At 38.0% G+C, this 21059-nt stretch overlaps 1 protein-coding gene across 1 annotated transcript in view; it reads left to right on the top strand.

Annotated features, from left to right (window-relative positions):
• The window catches only part of EPDR1 (ependymin related 1), a 37389-nt gene that overhangs the window by 12410 nt on the left and 3920 nt on the right, over positions 1–21059 (top strand). The gene's annotated exons all lie outside the window — the stretch shown is intronic.

The following is a 21059-nucleotide window of genomic DNA, read 5'->3' as shown; positions in this document are numbered from 1 at the left end:
CTTTACCCTCAAATTTCACTAGTATAAACAACTACATGTATAACCTTGTGCAATTATGTGTGTACCATTTAAAATATATTTTTGATAAATTCTTTGATCAGAAAATAATAGAAAAGGGATCTGCACATTTAAAATTTTTTGGCAACTTTGCCCTTTAGGGAAGTTGTTCCAACCTATATTTTAATTGACAGAATATGAGTGTTCATGTTTCTCACACTTATAAAGAGTCTATTTTTAGTGATTTTTTAACATGATAATAAAAAGAAGGGCAAAATGATGTACCTGCAGTGATGTCACACCCCCTTGTCATGATTCTCAGTCAAATGTGAATGCCTCTAATATTTCAGTTAAGTCTCCTACAGGCTCCTGGGTTAACAATGATACTCTATCATGTTCAATAAATATTTTTATGACCTATTTTATAAAGAATTTATTCTAATCAATAGATATTAAACTTCACCAACCTATAGTGATTTTAAGTAATAGATTGCTTAACATTAAACCATCTTTGCATTCCTGAAATAAATTCTAACATCATTATGTATAATTATTTAATAGTTTGCTACATTTGCTGTGCTATTATTTTACTTAAAACTTGTTTTTAATCCATAGCCACAGTTTAGCTTTATCTATAGTTTTTATTTTTATGCTTTATATGTTTTAATGTAAGGTTTTTCATAGCTTTGTAAAAGTGTTGGCAAGCTTTGTATATTTCTCTATGCCCTAAAGCCTTGAAGTTGGAAAGGACTAATTCATGAAAACTTTTGGACCCAACTCCTTTTGAATAAGTAACTCTTTGATCTCTTTTTAAGTTCAAAGATCAAAGCTATAAGATATCATTAGGTCACTGTAAAGATTTCTCCCCTCTGGATATTGATTCACTTAATTTTCTCTCTCATTCTGTGCTATTTTTGATTATTTACATTTTTCTATGAAATCTTACATTTCCTTAAGATTCTATTTATCGCTTGTACAAAATATTTTATTAACTCCTAAACAACTCCACCTTGTCTTTTGATACCCCTGTTTCTTCTTCTCAAGTACATTTTTAACAATACACTCATGGATTTGTGCAGTGGTTTTATGGTGTATTATTCATTTATATTTTACATCATATATTCCTCCTTGGTCAAGAATAATTTTTGACATCAAATTACACTGTGTACCCATATTTTGAAAAAAATTAAGCAGAGTTGTAGTAGAGCACCCCTTGGAGGGTATATCACAACTTCTGAAAATGGATCCCCCAAGTTCTTTTCACGCATGAGCCTCTCCCAGTTGTTCTCTCATCAAACACTGTCCTTGCTCTTCAATCTCAGTTTTGAGGAATTTCTCTTCTTATGGGCATTGGATGTTTTCCAAGTGCCAATGGCTTCCTTCAGAAGCAGTGATCTTTTCCTCTTTCCTTGGTTCCTCTTTGAGCACAGAGGTCATCTGAAAAATCAGACCCCTAACAAGGTGCCTACATTACTCTCAAACCCTCCAAAGAAAGGAGAAACTCTTGAGATAGATAGCTTCCAAACAGAAGGTAGCTGTCCCAAGACAACTCTTGGCAGAGAGGCCCTGGAGGAAGTAGGGAGGCTAAAGTAGCAAATGTGGAGAAAGCACAAAAGGATGAAAACTCTAATTTCAGGAGAAACAGGACAATAAACCAGTGCACAAATCTATCAGCCCACACTCCTGGGAGCAAATGATGCTGGGGAGAAACACTACTCCAGATTTAAAATCCATCGAAATACCACATCAGGTTCTGTGTTCTGGTGTGGTTTATATGATTTGTCTGGGTGTGGGGTCTTCTTTCTCTGAATTGAGCCCTCTGCTTGTCTACTTTGTGACACATTCTATATTTTTGACAGTGATTCTCCTCCTGGCCCAGCTCCAGGTTGTCTGGCTTACCATTGGGACCCCAGAGGAGACACCCTTATGAGGTCTCAGTTAGAGAATGAAGCTTGGAAATCTGCTTTTCTGATGCCAGGACACAGTGTTTATTTTGTTGTTTTTTTGGTAAAAGACAAGCATTTCTTTAAGTACTACTTGATATGTTGAAAAGAACTTAGGTTTCTAGTCTTTCCTTCTTTCGTCATGTTGGTCAAACCTCTAGAAGGTCAACTTCTTCATGGGTTAAAACACAGATGAATTTTTATGTGTGTGTTTGTACAAACTTCTAAGTAGCTTTACCACAAGGCCTGGGGAAGGGACTGGAGAGGGGGAGAAGGGGTCAATGGGAAAAAAAGAGGGACGTCAGTAATACTTTCAACAATAAAGAAAAGTTAAAAAAGATATATTATTTTACTCATTTTTCTTTTATACTAATTTTCTTATTTACCTGAATCCTTTGTTTTGATTCATGTTTCAGTCAGTTAGAAAACATATTAAATTAATTTTCTTCAGAGACTTTGAATGTTTGAGGACATGTACTCATGCTGTCTTACATAATGATGATTTGCAGGGGGTATACAATTCATGAGGTAATAATAATATTTTTCCTTAAAAATTTTATGGTATTTAGAGCACTAGAAAGGAAGTCTGATACCAAAGTAATTTTAGTTTAGTTTTAGTAATTTTTTTTCTACCCAGGTTTTTGTAGGTTGTTTCCATTATTCTTTATATATATATATAATAAGCGCACACATATATATATGCACACACATATATATTTATATTTATATAAAGGATAATATATATATTTATATAAAGGATAATAGAAACAACCTACAAACATATATATATGTGTGTGTGTGTGTGTGTGTGTGTGTGTGTGTAATTGATTTCAGAGAGAGGAAGGAAGGGAGAGAGGGGTAGAAACATCAGTGATGAGAATCATCAATCGGCGGTCTCATGCATGCCCCCTACTGGGGATTGAGCCCAAAACCCAGGCATGCGCCCTGACCTGGATCGAATTGTGACCTCCTGGTTCATGGGTCAATGCTCAACCACTGAGCCACGCTGGTTGGGCTCCATTATTCTTGAACTTTATTAATTAATGTTTCCAGGTTATGTCTTGATATAGGGACATTTTACCTACTGCTTATAGGGGTTTAATGTGCTGTTTTATCTCTTTGTTTCTTGTAGAATATCTCTCTACTTAGATGCATTGGTTCTCTTACATCTGTCCCCCAGATTTCTTACCTTTTTATTAGCCTTTCATCACTTTATGTTTTTCCCTTAGTTCTGGAATAATACTTTTTAATTCACTGCTTCTGTTTTTTTGTTTCCCATAAATAATGTGCTCTACACTGCCTCCTCTGCATTGTCTATTTTGATAATCATGTTTTTCACTAGAAAACTATCTTTGTGGTCACACATTATTCCTTTTTTCTTAAATGCATCATTATCCCAAGTCCCAGTGAAGGTAAGAAAATAAGATTTATATTTTAGTTTCATTAACTAAAACTGTATGTTAGCTGAAAGGGTGCGTATGTGTGTTTATATTGCAACATGGAGGGAACTGATACAGTTCTACTGAAAAGCATAGTGCTGCCTGTATGAATATGACTATTGTACCCTCCCAACCTCTTTAATACTCCCTGATATGTAGTTATATGAATCATTGTGTACCAGGGCAACAGGAATAGCTCAGTACTAATGAAGCTGTTTCTTTTAGTGGTGGTGAAAAAAAAGGCCATGTTAACTACTGTCCCTTGAGAAGTTTTTCATTATCTTCCATCAGATGAAAGAATATATGCCTACGCCTTGCCAGTATTCATCCAGATACATTTTTGGGAAAAAAATCTCTTGAATTTCTTGAGCACTGTTTTTGTCTTTGAACTAGAATCCAAGTAGTGAAGATCCATCACCTTACAGCTTCTTAAATTGCACACATAATCACTCTTTGTTTTACTTTTCATAGCGCTGCATTCTCAAGTAATTTAATTTTCCTTTTGTTGTATGTGGTTAGCATCAGCCTGCACAATGAGTTTTGTGTCTAACACAACAATTTCAAAATAGTGGTTTTTTTTTTAATGTCTCATAATTACTGTAGGGTGTAACTCAGTCTTGGTTTATGCCAGAATGGCAAGTGGCTGCAGCTTAATTCTTCCTGCAAAAAGTCAGAGAGCCAGCATGCACTACTAATCTATTACATTGCATATTAAACAAATCCTAAGTTTGTCCAGTTTCTTTCATGAAAGCCAGAGTCCTTTTGGAATCACAATATAATATTTGTCCATTCTCTTTTCTGTAATTTAATATACTTTGGGTAGCCAAGAAGTTCTACATGGATAAGAAGAATCACTCCTTCCTCTTGTGGAAGGAGGGAGGGAGAGAAGGAGGGAAGGAGGATAGTGTTAGTAAATTAGAATGAGTCTGGTTGGAGAAAGACCTTGGGTCAAATCCTGACACAATTATTTACTCTTAAGTTATGCTCTGAGCCTCATATTTTCTCATCTGTTAAAAAAAAAAAGAAAGAAAGAAAGAAAAAAGCTAATAACATGTCAGTGAGCTGAATTTTCCAATCCTTAGACTGTTCTTTTTTGGTCATCTGTGCCCAAGTCAGGCTCTGATGTTTTGGGTTCTAAGATTAACCAAATTTTTGGACCTTGCTCATTCTGGAAGGGAAGACTCCCATAGACTTGTAGACTTGTTATAAAGAACCCAATAGGTAATATCTTGTAAAGGAGTGATTTTTATTTATTTCATTTACGGTGCTTTCAGCTGCAGCAAATCTGATTATCAGAGGCTTAAACTATGAGGATGTTTGGCTTGTACCTCAAGATCCTGGTGATACATGTTTTCAGGCTTGACTCAGCAGTTTCAACAAGGCCCCAGATTCTTCCTCATCCATCTACTGTGGCATTCTTAGAATGTTGGCTTTTAGCTGCAAGAGCATACTGACTTCTTGTCTCATCACTTAAAGGTGGTTAATTCCACTCCAAGCATATGTCCTTACCCAACTATACTCAAAGATAGGAAATGAAGGAAGTGGAATAGGATACTCTCCTTTACTTCTTTTTTTCACTGAATTTTTAAAAAATTAATATTTTAAATTCAATTTATTGAGATAACATTACATAATGTTCAAGTGTACAATTTTATAATACATCTGCACACTCCATTGTGTATTCATCACCCTAAGTCTAACCTCCTTTAATAACCATGTACTTGACCTCCTTCACCCTCTTTGTCCTCCCCACATCTCCTTTCCCTTTTGATGACCACCATTCTGTTGTCTGTGTTTGTTTGTTTTGTTTGTTCTTTTGTTGCTTTTTTTTGTATCCTACATATGAATGGAATTATGTGGGTCGTCTCCCTTTCTGCTTGACTTATTTCAGTTAGCATGACTCATACTTGTGAAACCAAATCCAGATTTGGCTGCCTGCCACAACAAAAGCCAAACTGATGAGGCAGGTGCTGGTGATAAAGGAAAGAGGTTTATACAAGTGCTGGGAGCTCAAGAAGATGGAGGAATTTTCTCATCCTCAAAATCCCATCTCCCCATTTCAGTGCAGGCAGAGATTTTTATTAGGAGGGAGAGAGATAACAGAACAGAGATAAAAGGGAAGGCCTGTGGACATGCAGGCAGTGTCCTTGCTGGTCCCAATATGGATTTTCATCGTCGGCGTCCTTGAGTTGGCCACCTGTTTTTCCTTTTTTTTTTTAATCAACAAATTCCTCTGCCTGGGTGGTTGGCATTAACCAGGGTCTTGAAGATTTGGTTGCTCCTGAGGTTCACACAGGAACTGAAACTGCTGGATTGTGAAGTATACTAAAATAACTTTTAACATGTAAGCTCTAGTTTCAAGAAAAAAATCAGGTTAGAATAACAAGCTGGGTTTAATAAGATTAATTCAGGTAGATTTATATAAGTATACTATATTCATTCCCTGTTGCACTTATTGCTGCAAATGCAATATTTTATAGTGTTTTTTTAATGGCTGAGTAGTATTCCATTGTATATATGTACCGCATCTTCTTTATCCTCCTTTTCATTTTTGAAAGAAGAGAAATTTCCAGAGGATTTTCTTTCCCCACATGTGATCATCTTCCCTTTAGGTGTCCAATGCCAGAATGAACTATACACCTAGCTCCAAAGGAAACTAAGAAAATGAGCAAAGAAACATACTTTCTCAGCTTCTATATTGAGAGGCAGGTAAGGGAGAATGGGGTGGGAATGCATGCTGGGTCTTCTATTAAACTATCCACTGTAGAACTCAGGAATGTTCTCTTCTTACCTCTTCATCTCACCAGGGTGAATTAACCCTTCTTGGTTACATAGTAGATAGTGTTAAGTGTACAAGTTAAATGAGTAGTTCTTTGTTAAACATTAACTTATTATAGTAAACACAACTATAATCAGACTTTCTTACAAAGCTGTAAATATTTGCATTTCTATAATAATTTTATATCCATTATCTCAAATCATATTGATAATAATGCTCTGAGTTTCAAAATTTTAGTCTCTCTTTACGTATGAGAAATAGGGAGATTAAAATTGTGATCATACAGCTCTTGAGTGGTAGACTGGGAACTTTGAATCCTTGCCCTAAGCTTTTTTACAGTGCTTTTCACATTGTTTGTAAATCTTGTCTTGAAGTAGGAAAACTACACATAAAGTTTTCTCCCTGATGACCTAGGTAAATATGGCAACCTGTATCCTCCCACAACCACATCAGAATTACAACTTAATTAAAGAATAACCATCACCCAGAACCACCTGAAATCTAGCTGAGACTGGTAGGAGTGGCAGAGACGCAGAACTGGCAGGTCCCACACCCATGTGTGGTGAATAAAAATCAGGAGGGATATGTTAGCTGCAGAGGTCCTCCCTGAGGAGTGAGGAGTCCCAGCTCTACACCAGGTGCCCCAACCCAGGGTTCCAGTGCCAGGAAGAGAAATCCCCATACTTCTGGCTTTGAAAAGTGGTGAGGGATTGTGGCTGCGTGAGATGGAGGGCTGCTAGAGTTTCAGGCCATTCTTCTTAAAGGACTCATACATGAACTTACTTGCACTCACTCCCTTTGAACTCCAGTGCTGGGGCAGAAGCTAGAAAGGCACCAGGAACATACTGGGAGGAATTAAATTGTCTGGCACTAGAGCAAGAGCTGTGAGTAAGGGGAGCAGCTTTATGCCAGACAAAAGTGCTGGCAGAGGCCATTGTTCCTTTTCTGAGTACTACCCACCACAGAGCTAGCAGGTGGGCATCATATCTGAGTGTCCATCACCCTGGCTCACACTCTTTGCCCCATCCTGGTGATTTCCTGACACCCTTCCCTGCTCAACTTGCTGGCCTGCCTGAGCTGTTTCCAGTGGCTTTTCGAATGGCATGTCTTGGCTCATGCTTCAAATTTTCTTAAAATCTCCCAAACAAGCTCATCTGACCTCAGCATGCCCCATACCTCTCATAAAGTGGCCCCAGGCCGGGAGCTAACAGTAGCCAGCCTTGTTTCACAGGTTGGCCTTGACTGAGCACCTCCAATTCCAGCACGAATAGCGGCCATATGCAGATTGCTTTGTGGCTCATGTTGTGCTAGGTGGCCCTGGGAACAACACAAGTAGTGGCTAATCTTGACCTGGAACTCCTGGGAGGCCCCAAAGCCAGTGTATCTAGTAGACAGCTTCAGACCACATTGAAGCACCACTGGGCCACCTCCACAAGAAAATAGCTCAAGGGGCAGACTTAGTGGGCACTAGAGCCCCAGTGAAGTAAGTCTTGCTTTGTAGGGGAGGGCCTTTCACAGCTGATCCTCCACAGTGGTTGGTCTTTGCAGCTGGTTTTTGTGGGGGTAAATCATTCCCATTGAGTGATCAGGGAGGCTGTGCCTCTGTACCGTACAGAACACCTACTATATAAGGTCAGTCTACCAAGCCTGGGAGATGTAGCAGCTCTACCTTATACATAGAAACAAACATAGGGAGGCTGCCAAAATGAGGAGACAAAGAAAGAGCTCCCAAATGAAAGAACACAAGAAATCTCTAGAAAAAGGGCTAAACAAGATTTAGACAAGCAATCTACTAGATGCAGAGTTCAAAACACTTCAACAGCATAAAAAGGATATGGAAACCATAAAAAAAACCCACAGAAATGAAGGATCCACTAATTGAAGTGAAGAACACGTTACAGGGAACAAACAAGAGAGTAGATGAAGCAGAGGATCAAATTAGCAATTTGGAAATAAGGAAGCAGAAAACACCTAATCAGAACAGCAAAAATAAAAAAGAATCCAAAGCAATGATGATAGCGTAAGGCACCTTTGGGACAACCTCAAGCATACCAACATTCTCATCATGGGGTAATGGAAGGAGAAGGGAGAGAGCAAGGAATTGAAAACCTATTTGAAAAAATAATGACAGAAAACTTTCTTAACCTAGTGAAGGAAATAGACATAAAAGTCCAGAAAGCACAGAAAATCCCAAACAAGAGGAACCTGAAGAGGCCCACACCAAGACACATCATAATGAAAATGCCAAATGTTAAAGACAAAGAGAGAATCTTAAAAGCAACAAGAGAAAAGCAGTTCGTTATATACAAGGGAGCTCCCATAAGACTGTCAGCTGATTTCTCAACAAAAACTTTGCATGCCAGAAGGCGTTGGCAAGAAATATTCAAAATAATGAAAAGCAAGGATCTATAACCAAGATTATTCAACCCAGCAAGCTATCATTTAGAATTTAAGGACATATAAAGATCTTCCCAGACAAGAAAAATCTAAAGGAGTTAGTCACCACCAAACCGGTATTACATGAAGTGTTAAAAGGTCCCCTTGAAGAAGAAAAAGAAGAAGAAGAAGAAGAAGAAGAAGAAGAAGAAGAAGAAGAAGAAGAAGAAGAAGAAGAAGAAGAAGAAGAAGAAGAAAAAGAAGAAGAAGAAGAAGAAGAAAAAGAAGAAGAAGAAGAAGAAGAAGAAGAAGAAGAAGAAGAAGAAGAAGAAGAATTTATAAAGATGAATAATAAAATGGCAAGAAATACATATCAAATAACAACTGAATTTAATAAAACAAAACAAAACAAGGAGAACATAAACAGACTCATAGATGCAGAGAACAATTTGACAGTTGCCAGATGGAAAGAGTGTTGTGGGGATGGGTGATAAAAGTGAAGGGATTAAAAAGTACAGATTGTTTGTTACAGAATAGTCACAGAAATATAAAGTACAGCACAGGGAATATCGTTAGTAATTTTCTAATAACTGTATTGTGTCAGGTGCATAAGAGATTTATAGGGATGATCACTTAATAAGTTATATAACATCTAATCACTGGGGGGAACACCTGAAAGTAATATAATATTGTTTGTCAGCTGTAATTGAAAACTAAAAAATGATTTAAATTAAAAAAGAGTTTTCTCAGGCCATATTTGAATCTCCATCAACATGCTTCACACTTTTTGCCCTTCTCTGGTGATTCCTTGAGACCCTGGCCCCCCCTACTTGTAGGCTCATCCAAGCAATTTCCAGTGGGTTTTCCATACAACTGGCTTCTCTTGCCTCATGCTTCGGATTTTCCTAAAATCTGTCAAACAAGCAGCTGGCTTCAGCATGCTCCATAGCTCTCAATAAGTGGCACCAGGCCTGGCACTAGCAGCAGCCCACCTTGGTTCATAACTGGGCCTCTCCTGGGTACCTCCAGCCCAACACAAGTAGCACCCACCTACAGATTGCTGTGTAGCTCATGCTAGGTGGCCCTGAGCAGGGCACAGGCAGAAGCTGACTTTGTACCTCCCAGGAGGCCTCAGAGATAGTATACCCAGTGGTGAGCTTCAGATTACACTCAATTACAACCTTATTACATCACCAGTGACACACTCAAGCAGCAGATTTGGTGAGCACCAAAGCCCTGTGAAGCAAATCCTGCTCCAGAAGGGTGTTTCTGGCACAGCAGCTCTCCTGTTGTAGTCACAGCTCACCCTCACAGCTAATTGGCCTGGGGGTCAATTCCTCCCAGTGACACCAAAAGCAGTTAAGGCTCAACTACACCAAGGCAGTGCACACAGCCCACACAGGGGAGCACCTAGAAGGCCCAGCTCAGGTGACTAGTGGAGGCTGAGCCATTGGGCCCTACAGACACCTGTTACACAAAGCCACTCTACCAATTCCAGGAAACATAGCAGCTCTATCTAATACATAGAAACAAACACAAAGAAACAACCAAAATGCAGAAACAAAGAAACATGTCACAAATGAAAGAACATAAGAAATCTCCAGAAGAAGAACTAAATGAAATGGAAGCAAGCAAACTACTAAATACAGAGTTCAAAACATTGGCTATAAGGATGCTCAAGGAACTTAATGAGAATTTCAAGGAAATTAGTGGGAACATCAACAATATAAAAACGGACCAGTCAAAAATGAAGAATATGCTAATTGAAATGAAGAATAATTTACAGGGAATCAACAGTATATTAGAGGATACCAAGAATCAAATCAGTAATTTGGAATATGAGGAAGCAAAAAGCACCCAATCACAAGGGCAAAAAAATGAAGACTAAAAAGATATGAAGATAGTGTAAGGAGATGCTGGGATATCTTCAAGCATAACAACATTCAAGTAATGGGGGTACCAGAAGGGGAAGAGAGGGAGCAAGAAATTGAAAATCTATTTGAAAAAATAGTGACAGAAAACTTCCCCTACCTGGTGAAAGAAATAGATTTATAAGTCCTGGAAGCACAGAAAAACCCAAACAAGAGGAACCCAAAGAGGTCCACACCAAAACACATCATAATTAAAATGTGAAAGGTTAAAGACAAAGAGAATCTTAAAAGCAGCAAGAGAAAAGCAGTTAGTTATCTATAGGGGAGCTCCCACAAGACTGTCAGCTGGTTTCTCAACAGAAACTTTGCAGGCCAGAAGGAAGTGGCAAGAAATATTCAAAGTGATGAAAAGTGAGGATGTACAACCAAGATTACTCTACCCAGCAAAACTATCATTTAGAATTGCAGGTCAGATAAAGAGCTTCCTAGACAACAGAATGCTAAAGGAGTCAATCACCACCATATCACTATTACGAGAAATGTTGAAGGGTCTTCTTTAAGAAGAAGCTAATGAACAGAATAAACTGATGAACTAAATAGACCCAGAGACATTGAAGTATGCAACAGACTGATGTATTTCACAGGGAATAAGGGGGGGTGGGGGCAGGAAGAGATTAACCGAAGAATTTATATGCATATATGCAAAACTCATGGACATAGACAATAATGAGGTGAAACCGTGGGAAGGGGTGGGAGGGGGGTTGAGGAGGTCAATGGGAGGAAACAGGGAGACATCTGTAATACTTTCAACAATAAAGATAAATTTAAAACACACAAGGAAATAAAGAAACAAACAAAAAGTTTTCTCCCACCTTTTACAGTAGGGTAAACTTTTAGTATTTTTTGGAACAGAAATTAATGAAGCCCTACATCCAGTTGGAAATTACAGTGTTCTGGCCTTGGCTGGTTTTGCTTAGTGGCTAGAGAGTCAGCCTGTGGAATGAAGTGTCTCAGGTTCGATTCCAGTCAAAGGCATATACCTCGGTTGCAGGCTCAATCCCTAGTCCTAGTCAGGGCACTGCGGATGTGTCTCTCTCTCATTAGTGTTCTGTCTCTCAGTCTTTTCCCCTCCCTTCCACTCTAAAAAGTAAATGGAAAAAATATCCTCATATGAGTATTAACAAAAAAAAAATTTGTAGTGTTCTTTTTTGGGAAACAGTAGTATCTTATAAAATATAAAATAGGAATTTTATTTGATGCAGCAATGCCAGTTTATAAATTTTCCATTTTGTTGTAATTACTGAAAGGCAAAAGGGTTTATCTCAAATTTATATCTCAAATTCAGCATTGTTAATATTGCTAATATTAAAAAATTATAGAAATAATCTAATCTCATATATATGAGAAATATGCATTTAGTAAAGTTATTGCAAAGCAATCTTATTTATGAAAATTGAAACAATCATTGATTAAAAATTTCCATATACCACACTGAATCTAATGGCACATAAAAAAAGAATACGTTATGATCAATGAAGCTTATTCCAGGAATGCAAAGATAATTTAAAATTTAAGGAATCCATAAACATCTATGAAAATAAATATGTGATTATCTTCTTAGTATCCAGAAATCCAGTTGATAAAATTCAATAAATATTTCTGATACTAAGCATTCAGTAGCACCTGATGGATGCCTCTTTAATATGATAAAATCTGCACAGCTCTTAACATCCTTAATATTAAAACCATAGCCTCTTTTCCCACTAAACCCAGGAAGGAGGTAAGGATGTTCATTATCTCTATTTTATTTTATATTCTGTTGGATTTATTGGCCAATATAATCAGGGAGATAAAATAATTAGAGGTACAAGAATTAGAAAAGAGATAAAAGCTATCTCTGCCATTGATGTGGATGCAGTATACATGGAAAACATAAAAGACCTAAAAATACAACTATATCAAACAATAACTTAATTTAGTAAGGTAGCTGTATACAAAACTAACATGAAAAATCAATAGTCTTAATATATACAAACAATAATCTGTTAGAAACTACAGTGAAAGAGAAGGTTACATTTTAAACAATAATAGCAAACACAAAATATAAGCTACTTAGGAATAAACTTAAAAATGTGCAAAATCTGTATAGGAAAACTTTTAAACACTCCTGAAATATACCAAGAGACACAAAATAATATTTGAAAACATAGAAAGATATTTTTTGGCCGTGATAGGATGACTCAACATCATCCTATATGGAAAGATATCCATTATTCCTACATTAATATATAAATTTAACTCAATTCCCTCCCCCCTCCAAAATGCAAAGATGTTTGGGTTTGGGGAGAGTCTGGTGTTTTTAGGAACCATGATTTTTAGTTTAAGATAAATGAGATACAAACGTAAAAACAAAAACAATAGGAGAAAACTTATAATGTTAAATTGGAAATATCAATATGAATTCACTATTATTTTTTAAATCAAATTATGAAACATCTTCAGAAGAATGACATTCTAATGACAATGAACATGTTTACTGCCTTGATGTCAGTTTCTAAGTTGTTTCCCACTAAGTCCCAGGGTTCCTTAAAGAAATGGCTAATTTCAGATTTGGTGCAAGAAAAATCCAAGGTAAGCCTGTGTCTTCTTGTGTCACAGAACACCAGGAAACACAGGATAATGGAGTTATGTTAAAAGCCACAAATACTAGTTGGAAGGAGTTCAGAGCTCCCACTGACCAAACTTAGGATAATTTGAGCATTATAAGGAATAACTATTTTAATTGTTTATCTTACATTGAATAAGTAAAACCCAATAGTGCAGAGTGATAATCAATAGACAGATGGATAGATAGCTAGATAGATGTCATTAGAATATACCATTGGTACTATTATACCAATCTCCAATGAAATAATAAATTCATAAAATGGTTTTACCTAAATCCATTAGGTGAAAGTTATAAGGTAACAAAATATCCCCAATAGCACAAAGTATCACCCACCAATTACTTGGTAATTGCCAAAGGAAACACCTTTATTACAGAGATACATGGAGTAACCACATAATAACCTGGTTACTCCCATAGTGGGATGGGACATCACCTGTCTTCTGATGTGACACAAAATGAAGTATACAGCCTTACCAATGACATGTTCTTTCCAAAAATCTTTCACAAACATTTAATCATGCCCTTAAATCTCATGTCCAGTTTAGTTAAATGACACCATGAAGAAACTATCAAAGAAATCTTGAATGTGTAATATCTGCAAACATGGGATCTTCAAAAAATGAATGCCAAGTTAAAAGTAAAAACAAGATAGTAGGAGTGTTCCAGATTTTTTAAAAAAGACATAACAACAAAATATAATGCTTGAACGCTGATTGGATTCTGCTTTAAGAAACCAGCTTTAAAATACATTTTGGGAGAGAATTGAATATGGACCAGATATTAGCTAGTATTAGGGAATGAATGTTAATTTCTTAAATGTGACAATGATATCGCAGTCAAGAGGTAGAAAATTCTTGTTTGTAAGAAATATTTAGAAAATAAACATAGCAAATATGAAAAAATGTAATAATTGTTGAATCTAGGTGGTTAGTATTAAGGTAATCATTATACTAATCTCTCATCTTTTCTGTGTGTTTAAAATATTTCAAAATAAATTAGAAAAAAATGATTCCTTTGAGCTGTATTTTATTTGGAAGGATATCAAGGACAAATAATTGAATTTAAAATGCAGGTTAGAGAGATGAAAGATGGCAGTGGACTGAGTGGAAGCTACACTGGCACTCTCCTGGGACCAAACCGGAATTACAACTTACATACAAAAAAACCATACTGAAAAATCAACTGCACTGAAGATGATCTTAAAAGCACCCTCATAACCAAGGAGGAAAAGTGGAGACCACATAGAGACTGGTAGGAAGTGCTGAGGAGCAAGAGGGCTGGCTGGGTTCCCACAGGCAGCAGCTGAAGGTCCAGAGGGATATTTCAGCTGTGGGGGGTTACCACTGAGGACTCTGGGGCCTAAACCCCAGGCTGGGCTTCCCAGCCAAGAGCACCAGAATTGAGAAAGATGCCCACATAACATCTGGCAGTGATAAGCAGCTGGGTTTCTGTCTACCAGGGAGAGATGGCTGGAAACACAGGCACCCTCTTAAAGAGCCAACACACTAAGTTTCATGTGCAGCCACTCACCTTGGGCTCTAGCAGTGGGAGGGCAGAGTGGACTGGAGCTGTGTGAGGAGAACCTAGTGTTGCGAGCTCTGGAGATAGAGCACAGAGGGCACCCCTCTGGATTTGTGCACTGAGTCATTCCCCCATACATTTACCTTCCAAGCAGCTTTTACCTGAGAGGAAAACAATTGCCCCACCCTGCTGGAAAACCTCTCACCTTACCCTACCCAGTGGAGTTTCTACAGCCTTAGGCTCATTAAGAGAAGCAGATTAATCATCCTGCAGGCAGAAGCAGACCTCAGAGTGCTTTGAGTCCTGGGGTGATCTACTTTTGGACACTGACCTTGGAAAAGCAAACTTTGGTGTACATCTTGGTCTTTTCCAACCTCACCCAGCCCCAACACAGGGGACTTCAAGCCGTGGGTTGTTAATAGCTCCAAATAAGGTACTCAAGACCAGTCACAAGCAGCATATGATATTGGCCTGCACCAGAGACACCCCCAAAAAAGACTGAGAGTCCTAGCAGGCCTACCAAATACATAGAAACAAACCCAAATAGGCAGCGAAAATTGGGACACAAAAAAAGCCCCAAATGAAAGATCAAGGAAGCCTCCAGAAAAATAGCTAAATGAAATGGAGATAAGCAATCTATCCAATATAGAGTTCAGAATACTGATTATAAGGATGCTCAACAGCATGAAAAAGATATGGAAACTATGAAAACTGAACAGTCAGAAATGAAGAATGACATAGCAGAAATAAAGAATACATTGGAAGGAATAAACAGCAGATTACAGGAAGCTGAGGATCAGATCAGCAAATTAGAAAAACAGGGTAGAAAAAAATCAGTCAGAGAACCAAAAAGAAAAAACAATTAAAAAACAGCAGGACAGCCTAAGTGACTGGGACAACAAGAAATGTAACAATATTTGCATCATAGGAGTGCCAGAAGAGGTCAAAAGTAAGCAAGGGTTAGAGAAACTGTTTGAAAAAATAATGGCAAAAAACTTTCTGAATCTGCTCAAGAAAAATGTCACACAAGTTCAAGAGGCACAGAGATTCCCAAGCAAGAAGAATCCAAAGAGGCCCACGCCCAGACACATCATAATTGAAAGGCCAAAAATTCAAGACAAAGACTATTAAAGGCAGCATGAGAAAAGCAATCTGTTACCTACAAAGAAGCTCCCATAAGGTTGTCAGTTGACTTCTCATCAGAACTCTACAGGCCAGAAGGGAATAGCATTAAGTATTCAAGTTAATGCAAAACAAGGATCTGAAACCAAGAACAGTCTATACAGCAAGGCTCTCATTCAAAATAGATGGTGAAATAAAGGTCTTCCCAGACAAAAAAGGGCTAAAGGAGTTTAACACCAAACCAGCATTGCAGGAAATGTTAAAGGGACTGCTGTAATTAGAAGTAGAAATAGAAACATTCCAAGAAATGTTAAAGGGATTACTGTAATAAGAAGAAATACAGAGAGAAACATAGACATAAAGACTTAAAATAGCAATACATAAGGACCTATCAATAATAACCTTAAAGACTTTAAGGGAGAGACCAACAGCAATACAGTCATAGTCGTGGACTTTATTACCCCACTGACTTCACTGGATAGATCTTCCAGACAAAAAGTCAACACAGAAACAGTGACTCTAAATAGTACATTAGATCAGATGGATTTAATTGATATTTATAGAACATTTCACCCCAAAGCTGCAGAATATACATTCCTCTCAGGTGCATATGGGCCACGCTCAAAGATAGACCACATGTTAGGACACAAAACAAGTCTCTACAAGTTCAAGAAGATTGAAATCAGATCAAGCATATCAGATCACAATGGCATGAAATTAGAAATCAACTATAGTAAAAACATTCAAAAACATTCAAACACATGGAGGCTAAATAGCATGTTATTAAGCAATGAATGGGTTACCTATAAGATCAAGAAAGAAATCAGGAAAGACAGTGAAAGCAGTCCTAAGAGGGAAGTTCATAGCACTACAGGCCTACCTCAAAAAGCAGGAAAAATTTTCATAAACTATCTAACCCTATAACTTAAAGAATTAGTTCCCCTGTGAAGCAGTCTGGACCAGGGCTTTTGTTTGGAGGGAGTTTTCTTATTACTGCATCAAAGTATTGAAGGTAATGCAAAACAGCATATTATTATTAGCCTATTCAGGTTTTCTGATTCTTCCTGATTCAGTTTTACATGATTTCACTCATATGTGGTGGCAGAGTGTGTGGGGAGAGATTAGTCAAAGGACTTACATGAATATATGCATAGCCCATGGACACAGGCAATAGTGTGATGAAGGCCGGGGGGGGGGGGGGGAGGAGGCAGGATGTGAGGTGGAAAGGATCAATGGAGAAACTAGGGGGGATATCTGTAATACTCTGAATAATAAAGGTAAAAATTAAAAAATGCAGGTTAGGAAACAAATAAATATTCACTCATTTTTGTAAAATGTGTGTAGTACTCATCTTGAACTGTTGATATATTTGCACATCCATTTTCATTCATAGCAGCATCATTCACAATAGCCAAAAGTTAGAAACAACCCAGTGTCCATCCATGTATGAATGGTTAAACAAATTGTCATATGTACAGTTAATGGAATATTACTGAGTCTTATAAAGGAAGGAAATTCTGACACATGCTACAACATGGATGAACCTGGAGAATATGCTAAGTGAAATAAGCCAGTCACAAAAGAAAAACTACTGTTTGATTCCACTTATTTGAGGTAACTATAGTAGTCAAATTCATGGAGACATAAAGAAGAATGGTAGTTACCAGGAGCTGAGGGTGGGGGTGGGGAATGGGGAATTGTTTAATGGGTATAGAGTTTCAATTTTGCAAGATAAAGAGTTCTGGAGATTGGTTACAGAACAATGTGAACGTACTTAATACTATCAAACTGTACACTTAAAAATGGTTAGAATGGTAAATTTTATGTTATGTGTATTGTACCACATAACATTAATAATTAAAATTAAAAACATAGGTTTAGAGAGTCATTTCTGTAAGATAGAGCTTCTGTACAATTTTTATTTCCTTTTCCTATTTCTATATTGTTTGACTTTTTTCATTAAATATGAATCAATTTTCCAAAAACCAGAGACCTATTTTCAAAATATAAATAACTTCTGCAGGTCTTTAGTGTTTTAGAAGACATGAGGATGGTAGAGCATGTTTTCTAAGGAAAATGGATTTTCAGGAAACAATAGAAATTGTCAATGTAGTCTGAGAATTTTGTCAAAAGCAATAAAAACATTGTCCCAGAAGTGGGTGGCAAAATGGGACACTGGATACCTCCACTGCACTTAGGTTGTCCTGGAGAGCTGGGCCTACTGACAAGTGGCCAGACCTGGAGAGCTGGACCTCGCTCACAGCTGAGGCCCAGTGGGGGGGGGGTCACCCAAACCGTATTTACTTGGTGTCTGGCCAGCAAGGAGGAATTTGATGAACCAGGGCTGACCTGCCTGCCTTGTCTTCCACATCCATTCCAGCACCTCACCTTGCTTGACTGCACCCCAGGGGTAAAGTTTGTGACAATTTCCTTCGATTCAGAGCCAGCCTTTAATTTCACCTCCCAGAATCTAGTTTCTGTTGTAGTTGGTCAGTTCTTCTGGTCTACAGATAGTACTCGCACAGTATCCCAGGCCAATGACTCATTTCAACCTTGGCTGACCTCTGCATTTTGACCTGTCAGGTTCCAAGCCCTGTATCCTATTTGTGATGGAGAACCTGACAACTTAACTGTGTATATGTTCACATTAATATACAAACCACTACAGCATAAGCAATATCGTCTTTCCAAAACTTCATGCAGAGCTATACTCGCATTTATATGCACATGGTATTTTGGAAAACAAATTATTACAGTTCTATTTTGTTTCTCATTAAATGAATATTTTCTGTTTTACTTAAGGGATTGTTGACATAGCTCAATATCAGACTATGCATTCATTAAGAAATTTTTTTTGGAAAATAAAACAACAGAGAACACCATATAACAAACACCTGTGTTCAGACCACCCAGAATTAACAAATGTTAACATTTTGTAATGATTGTTTTAAGTCTAGAATTCTCATTTTAAAATTAAATTGTACTCTTTGGAATAGTCAGAGCTGGCCTCAAGAAAACAGTGAAGTTGGCTGTTCCTCTCCTGCTGTCTCCTTTCCTTCCCTGGCAGGTGACTGACTAGGCGTTGGTGGTCCTTCCTTCTGCAGCAGGCCATGCTGTGCCCCTCCCAGAACAGCTATTACCCGGGAGTGTAGGTGGAACAGTGGAGTCCTCAACCATATTAGAAATGAGTCCTGGTTATGAGTCACACAAAAATTCCAAGCAGAAAAAGGAAAGTTTATTAGAACAAAGGAAACATAACTTTACAGGGGGCATTCACCAGGCACTGGGCCTCAGAAAAGAGATGCATCTAGGAACCGAACAGCTACAGGAATCCCAGCTTGCTCATGCTTCTCTCTGCTTCATTTTTTGCTCTTGTTCAGTTCACATGTTGGAAAGTAGCCTCCCATAACTTCTGTGTTTACATATGACATTCCCAGCCACATGAACAGATGGACTGGAAGAACTTCTGTCACAATTCCACATGTCTGAGGGAGCAAAGCTGATTGTCCTGCCTAGGTCAGATGTCCATTTCGGGTTTAGCAAGCCTGCTGAGTGTGGCCAAATCATGTATGCAAACATGGCTGCCAGACCCTCACTTCTGTGATCTCGTGGATTCAGAGGCTGTGGGCTATTCTCAAGAAGGAATTTCCTCTCCTGTACATGACTGCATATCTTCCAGGGGTAATCATAGCAACTTGAGAAGCATGAAACTGAAGTTTCAGCAAAAGCTAGGAATGAATCTTTAGGCTAAACACCTTAACCTTGGGAAAGCACAAGAGCATGGTTTGGTGGTGAAGGGAAGAACGGAGACCACCCCTGAGGGCAAACAGTGCAGGTGTTTTGTGCAGGGCCTGCTGTCATTAAAAGGACCATGGAATAGGATTTGTGTATGCACAAAAATTCCCACTCAGTTAATGAATGGACTGTGCTCTAAAATCGATGCTGTTTTTGTATTCCTTCTGTGAATGTTTAGACTCTCATGTGCCAGGGACCTAATGAGAAAACAGTGACATGAGAAAACTGACAACCTAACCCCAAACTCCTCCACAGTGCTTATAGTATGATGTGAACCATGCATGCTTATAAGAGGCTGACATCATTTTTGAGCAATATGACATAAAATGAGCACTTCCTTTTCTGTCTACATACACTCCCATTTCTAAAGGTCTGTGCTTGAGTTTTACCCTTGTAAGCCATTTCCAATAGTTTCTGGAATAAGCAGGATAGATATGTCTAGATACATACAATGAGGCCATGTATTTTTTTCTATACCAGCTCATAGAAAGCAGAAGCATAATCCTATCAGTAATACTATTTTAACCCCATAAACAGTGATTATTTATACTACTTTTTCCTGAAGAAAATAATGTTTACACTCAGACTTTGGATGGCGAACAGGCATCCTCCATGGAGTCTGTGGAGTGGAGTGAGTCTCACGCACCACAGATCATTTGGATTAGCTATCTTTATTTGTTCATGAAAAGCCACTTCTCTAGGCTCTTCCATCCTCAGGTGCTACGACTTTCACTTTTTGAGATCAGGGCTTTAGTCTCACTGTTCAACCAGCAGCATGGCCTGAGTTTAGGATGGACAATCAAACACACCAAAACTCAGTGGGCGTATGATTTCACTTACATGTGGAATCTAAAAACTAAAATAAACAAACAAACAGAACAGAAAAAGACTCATAGATAGAGAACATTGTGATGGTTGCCAGATGGGAGGTGAGTTGGGGGATGGGTGAAAAAGTTGAAGGGATTAAAAAGTACAAATTTGTAGATACAGAATAGTCGGGACATAAAGTGCAGTATAGGTAATATAGTCAATAATATTCTAATAACTACGTATAGTGTCAGATGGGTACTAGATTTATTGGGGTGATCACTTAGTAAGTTATATAATGTCTAACCACTGGGTTATATACCTGAAACTAATATAATATTGTATGTCAACTGTAATTGAAAAATAAAAAATTATTTAAAGTAAAAAAAATAAAAAGAAAAAAGAAACTCAGTGGGCTTCACCCAAGATTGCTAGCTTTAAGAATGGCACAATCTTGCCGGGAGTGGCTCAGCATTTAAGCATCCACTTAGGATCCAGGAAATTGTGGTTCAATTCCTGGTCAGGGCACATGCCTGGGTTGCGGGCTCCATCCGCAGTCTGGGGTGTGCAGGAGGCAGCTGATCAATGATGACTCTCTCATCATTGATGTTTCTATCTCTCTATCTCTCTCTCCCCCTTCCTCTCTATGAAATCAATAAAAATATATTTTAAAAAAAATGGCACAGGGACCTGTCCAGGTGGCTCAGATGGTGGGAGTTTCCTCCCTTACTCCAAACAGTG

This window comes from Miniopterus natalensis, chromosome 10, assembly GCF_054644295.1.
Source record: "Miniopterus natalensis isolate mMinNat1 chromosome 10, mMinNat1.hap1, whole genome shotgun sequence".
NCBI lineage: Eukaryota > Metazoa > Chordata > Mammalia > Chiroptera > Miniopteridae > Miniopterus > Miniopterus natalensis.
This window is presented reverse-complemented; position numbering and strand designations above follow the sequence as displayed.